The following is a 6,468-nucleotide window of genomic DNA, read 5'->3' on the forward strand; positions in this document are numbered from 1 at the left end:
GTTTTATCATTAATTTTTTGATGAAACTTTACTATTGCTTCACAATCTATTCTTATTAATATTTCTGGTTTATTTAGAACATAAATTCTAAAACTATTTAAACCATATATTACAGCTAAAATTTCAACATCTATACTCGCTTTATTACCTTTTTCTTTAAATTTTCCACTTTGATAGGCGCATATTTTTTCTTCTTGTTTAGAACTATATTTATGTGGTCGTGATTTTAATACTGCACCCCAACCTTCAAAGCTTCCATCTGTTTCTATTATTAAATTATCTGTTTCTAGTGGCATATTAAGATCATGAATATTTTTTATTCTTTCTTTTATTTTTTGTACTAATTTTATATCTTCAATATTGAAGTTTCTTTGTCCTTTAAATTATTTAATTTATCTGGCATCTCTAGAGCTTTTTTAGCTATATGAGGTTGTAATTTTACTTTTCCTTCTCCTAGAATAATTCCTAAAAAATTTATATAGTTTTTACATAGTTCCATTTTCTTTTTGCTAATTATTATTCCATTATTAACAAATAATCTAAAAACTGTTTGTAAATGCCCTAAGTGTTCTTTTATATTTTTACTGAATACTAAGATATCAACTACATATACTAAAACAAATCTTTTATATTCTCCAAATATTTTATCCATCTTTCTTTGGAAAATTGGAGGTGCTGTTTTTAACCCGAATGACATAACTGACAATTCAAAATGTCCTTCAGGGCAGTTAAAAGCTGTCCATTCTATACTGTCTGGATGCATTTTTATTTGCCAGTATCCTGATTTACAATCGAATTTACTAAAAATTGTTTTTCCTTGTATTCTATTTATTAATTCTGTTTTATCTGGTAATTTGTATCCATCTGTTCTAGTATTATCATTTAGTCTTTTGTAATTTATAACCATTCTAGCTTTTCCTCTAATTATTTCACCATGATTTCTTACCATAAATGCTGTTGATCTATGTTTTGAAGTAGATCTTCTTATTACTCCTAATTCTAATAATTCTTTAATTTGTATTCTAAAATCTTCTAGATCTTGATTTGTAGCTTCTATTGAAGCTGTTTTTATTATATATTCTGGGTTTATTATGTCTAGCTTACATTCTTCATGATTGTTTTCCCAATATTTTAAAGGTTTTTCTCCTATTATTTCTATTTGATCCAAAATTTTTACTATATTATCTAGATCTTGTTGATTTTTTATTTCTGCTATTTTTTGGATTCCTGTCTTAAAGTTGTATAACTCTGTTTCCATTTCTATTAAAACATAGTTTTTATTAATTATTTCGTCTTCTCTTTCTATTTCTAGTATATTTTCATATAATATATTACAATTATTTTTAGTACATTCTATATTATTTTCACAATTTTCACAACACTTTCTTTATATCTTACTTTAGTATCAATTTTATTAGTCAAAACTGAAGTATAAGTAATATTTTTCATAAAAAGTATCCCATCTTTTGTTATTAAAGTTCCTCCTTTATTACATAGTATAAAATCTAGTCCTAACACAAAATCTACTCTTATATCTAAATCTCTTACCCATATTTTGTCCATTTTATAAGTAGGTTTATAGAATTTTGAACAAGTATTTAAAAAACTTATTTGTGCCTTATCTATTTAATGTTTATATATGTTATGTGTTCCATCCATTTGCATAGCTGCAAGTGGTTTTTCTAAAGTCTTTATTAATTCTGGAGGTACAATTTTTTTATTTAAAATACTTTTGGTACATCCTGAATCTATTAATGCTAAAGTCTCTATTTCATATTTTCCAATTTGGAGTTTTGCCAATATTTTAATGGTGTTTATATTTTTATCTTCATTACATATTAAAGTATTAGATTCTTCATTCATTAGTTCTTGATTATTTGCTGATTGTTCTTGTTCTATATTTTTTCCTTTTTCTAATCTTACTATTCTCTCTTCTAATTCTTTTACCTTTGCTTCTAATACTAGTACTTTTAAATTTATTAAAGGTTCATTTGTATATACTTCTTTTTGTTTCTGAGTTATTATTCCTAATTGTGTTTCTATACAACTTATACATCCTTCTATAAAGCATTTATTACATTTAGCTCTTTTTTGTTTACTTGGATACCATTTACACCAGTTACATGGATTACTATCTAATCCTGTGTCTTTTTCAAAATTATGTTCACATTCTATTATATTCATAAAATTAAGTTTTAGATCATCTATATTTAAGTCTTCTATTCCTATTTCATTAATTAATTCTTCTCCTTCTGAATTAGAAGAATCTTCTTCTTTGTTATTTTCATCTATATCAATACTTACTATAGAGTAGATACTTTCATTGTCTGACATATATTCATCTACATTTAATAATGCTTCATTAAATTCTTCTACTAGTTGAGCATTTCTAGTCTTAGCATTATATCTTTTGGGACAAGTATTTGCTAAATGTTCTATACTTCCACATGTAAAACATTCTAACTTATTTTTATAATTTCTATCTGTTCTATATTTTCTAACATGTCTATCTCTATTTAGATATGGTTTCCTTGTTGAAGATTTTCTAAGGAAATATCCTTTTTTATTATATCTTTTGTTATTTTGTGGATTGTATCTTTTATACTTTTTCTTTTTATATTGATCTTTATCATAATTTTGGGTTGTATATATTATGTCTTTACAGAAATTCATTTCATTCTGTTTTAGTTGCTTTTGTATTTGTAAGTTAGTACATTTTTCTTGTAATATTTCCATTATATGTTGTATTCTATGTCCTATTGACCACTTTGCTTGAGGATTTTGTGCTACTCCTTCTCTTTTAGTCCATCTTTCTTCTATTTCTCTTCCTAAAGCTCCTGGTAATTTGTTAAATAATTTTTTACCTAAATCTTGGCCAAAGGCATTTCCACTAATTGTACAATAGTAGAAATAGTCATTTAAAAATTTCTTTATATAATACCAATTACTTATACTTAATTGCTCTAAATTTATTACTGCATTTCTTTGTAAAGCTACTAATCCACTATTTGGGTCTTCTCCTGTTATTAAGGTATGTATTTTATTTGTAAAATTATATGGGTTGGATCCTAACGATACTAAATACTGAAATTCTGATGGGAATTCTACTTTATAAGCTTCCCATAAGGCTTTAGTCGATTCTCCTAGGAATGTTTCTAAGTATTTATACATGGTTTCAGCATCAGTTTCTGTATAATTTTTTATAAAATCTGCTACTACTATTCCTTTCCATAAGTCTATTACTGAATTCCATCTTTGTGGATCATGTGCTGCTATATTTAAAATTTTTCCTTACTTCCTCCTTCTTGGAGTATTATTGGTTCTTCTATAGGCATTCTTTTTCCCATAGGTCTAACTTCTGTTATTGGAGTATCTCCTTGTCTATATACCCTTCTTCGTGGTATATTTCCTGTGCTATTATCTGCAGTATATCCTTGTTCATTTGTTCTTTGAAATGGACTACTGGAACTTGCTGTTTCCATTAATTCTTTCTGACTTAGTATAGACTCTAACTCAGATATTTCACTATCATCATCTTGTATTTGTGTCATTATATTATTTTTTTTTCTAATTTATCTTGTAAATCCTTTTCTATCCTATATCCTTTATTATCAGTTCTTTGTTCACATATTTTAAAATGAGATATTGTTTGTTCTAAATTTAATTCTTTCAATTTACATTCTTAAATGTAAATAATCTATTATTATTATTTCTACTTATTTCTTTAGCTTTTTCTATAGCCAAATCTACTGCAAATTCTTCTTCTAATATTATTTCCATATTCATTCCTTCTAAAGGCATTTCTTCTACAACGCTTTCTTCTTCAAAGTCTTTTTGGGCTTCATAATTGTAATCTGTAAATCTAATTGAAGGTTCTCCTTTAGAGTTTGTATATATTAAATGAGCGTCTGGTGTTAATGCTTCTTTTTCTTTAAAATCTCCTAATTTCCATTCTAATCCTGCATATTCTTCAGGGTCTATTTTTATCGGTTTTATTAGCTTTATCCCTTTATTTCCCATTACTTCTACTACATCTTTTATTTGTAGTTTAAATCTAGTGTTACTATTATCTGTCATTTTTCCTAGAAATCCTACACACATTAATAAATTTTTACCACTATGCATTTCTTCATATCCTTTAGTTTGTATTCCTATTCTTATTTGGGTTCCAAATTCATTTAAATTCATGATAAAATCTGGGCTTATGTAGAAAATTCCTCCATTATTAGTCATATCTACTTCTGTTAATCCTATAATTGCTTTTTTTATGTCTGACCATCTATTATCATATATTGTAATTAATGTCTTTGTTCCTAAGTTTTTCCTAGTTAATCATTTAATTCCTATAACTATTAGTCCTATATGCATTAGATCTTTTCTAACATATTTTATTTCTTTTACAGATTCAGCATTTATGAGTGGTAAAGATACAGAGTTTTTTCCTAATACCGGTAATTGTTCTTCTCTATAATGTCTATATAGTTGAGATTTTGAATTTGTATTGTATAAAACTTTGGGATTTAATAAGTTTAATTGATTTTGTTGAAAGATTTGTATATCTTTATCTGTATTTATTATTTCTCCTAGTTGCTGATTATCCTCTTCTTTTGTTTTTCTATTTAATATTTTTGATAGAAAGTTATTACTTATCATATTTTTAGAATAGCTTGGTCTTGGTCTTTCTTCTCTTGGTCTAGTTGGAAAAATATCCATTTTTTCTGTTTTTTAATTATTTTTTCTTTTTGGGGAGTAATTTCTATATTATTCAGTTTTTCTATTAGTTCTTCTATTCCGATTGTATCTATATTTTTACTTTCTAATTTTTCTTTAAATTTTTTATCTATCTTATTATTTAGTTGTAATAAAAGTGATATTATTATATTATTTTGTTGTATAATGATTTGATCTGATTTTAAAGATGGACTAAATTCTTTATAATCTGATGGGAGGGCTATTCTTTTTTCTATTAATTTTATTGCTTCTTTATATGTTTCTGATTCTACTGAGTCTATCATGAAAGAACTATTTCTTTAATTGATTCTAATTCTGTCTTTATTTCTTGTATTTTTATTACTAGTGTATTACTAACTTCTTCTTTAGATTTATTTTTTAACTCGTTTAATTTTTTATTTAAATCTATTCCTTGTTCTTTTAAGTAGTCTAGATTTTTTTCTATCTTACTAAAAAACTGTTTTTGCTTATTTTGTGTTTCTTCTTGTTCACTTAATATTTTTATAATTTTATTGTTTGATTCTTTTATTTTTTCACTAAGATTGATTATCAAATCTATTAAAGTGTTATATTGAGCATCTTCTGTATGTAAACTGTGATTTCCGTTTTCAAAATTACACTTAATTATATTGTCTTGTTTTACTCTTTGGAATCTTTTTTCTATATGGATCTGTAAGTCTAAATATTCTATACTTTTTAATGAAGCTATTTTTACTTATTTTTATCCTAAAGTTGTTGGTTTGTAATATTCATAAAAATATTCTATTCTTTTACTTACATATCTTATTTCTCTTTCAAGTCCTTGTAATTCCCGTTTTAAAGCGTTTATATATTCTTCGTTATTTGCCGTTTTTTCTAAATAAATGTTTTTTGGTGTAAAAAATTCGTTTTCGTATATATATATGTAAGCTTCTATAGATTTTTTTATTCTTATTAATCTTTTCTTATCTTCTATATGTCTATATCTTATCCAGTTATGAAATCTTATACTCCAGGCAAATGGCATACACTTCATAAAGTATGTTTTATTGGGATATTTCTTGATCTAAGATGTTTTATTAATTTCTGTTCTAAGTTTCTAGCTTCGAAAAATATATGATCTAATTTATTAGTTATTTCTTTTTTAAAACTAGTTGTTTTTAGATTTTTAAGTAATATATCTGCTTGTACATATAACCCTTGTAAATATTTTTTAAGCTTTTTATATTCTTCAGTATTTTTATGTGGTCTTCTCATGTATTATCCTATAGAATTATAATAATACGGATTATTTTTAATTATTTTAGTTCTTTCTATTACTTCCTTTATCTCAAATTCTACTTGACTTAGTTCTTCACTAATTTGTTTTTGGGATAGTCTAATAGTCTCTCTAAGTGTTTTACAGAATTCTTATATGTATATGTTAAAGATAATCTTAATTTTAATGTAAATAGATGACTTTCTAGGGATTTTTTATATAATTTAACTATTTTAAGATGTTGTCTATTATAAAACAGTGTTCTATGGTAGGCTGATGTTCTTCTAAAATAATAATCTTTTTTCATATGAGGTCTACTAGGATTATGGCTCTGATACCAGAATATAAGCAGAAATATAAGCTGATGTTTCAATAGATGACTTTCTAGGGATTTTTTATATAATTTAACTATTTTAAGATGTTGTCTATTATAAAACAGTGTTCTATGGTAGGCTGATGTGTGTGTGTATATATATATATATATATATATATAAATATAT

At 25.1% G+C, this 6,468-nt stretch overlaps 1 pseudogene; it reads left to right on the plus strand.

Annotated features, from left to right (window-relative positions):
* The window catches only part of LOC107030806, a 44,766-nt pseudogene that overhangs the window by 36,455 nt on the left and 1,843 nt on the right, over positions 1–6,468 (plus strand).

This window comes from Solanum pennellii, chromosome 9, assembly GCF_001406875.1.
Source record: "Solanum pennellii chromosome 9, SPENNV200".
In the NCBI taxonomy this organism is placed as follows: Eukaryota; Viridiplantae; Streptophyta; class Magnoliopsida; order Solanales; family Solanaceae; genus Solanum; species Solanum pennellii.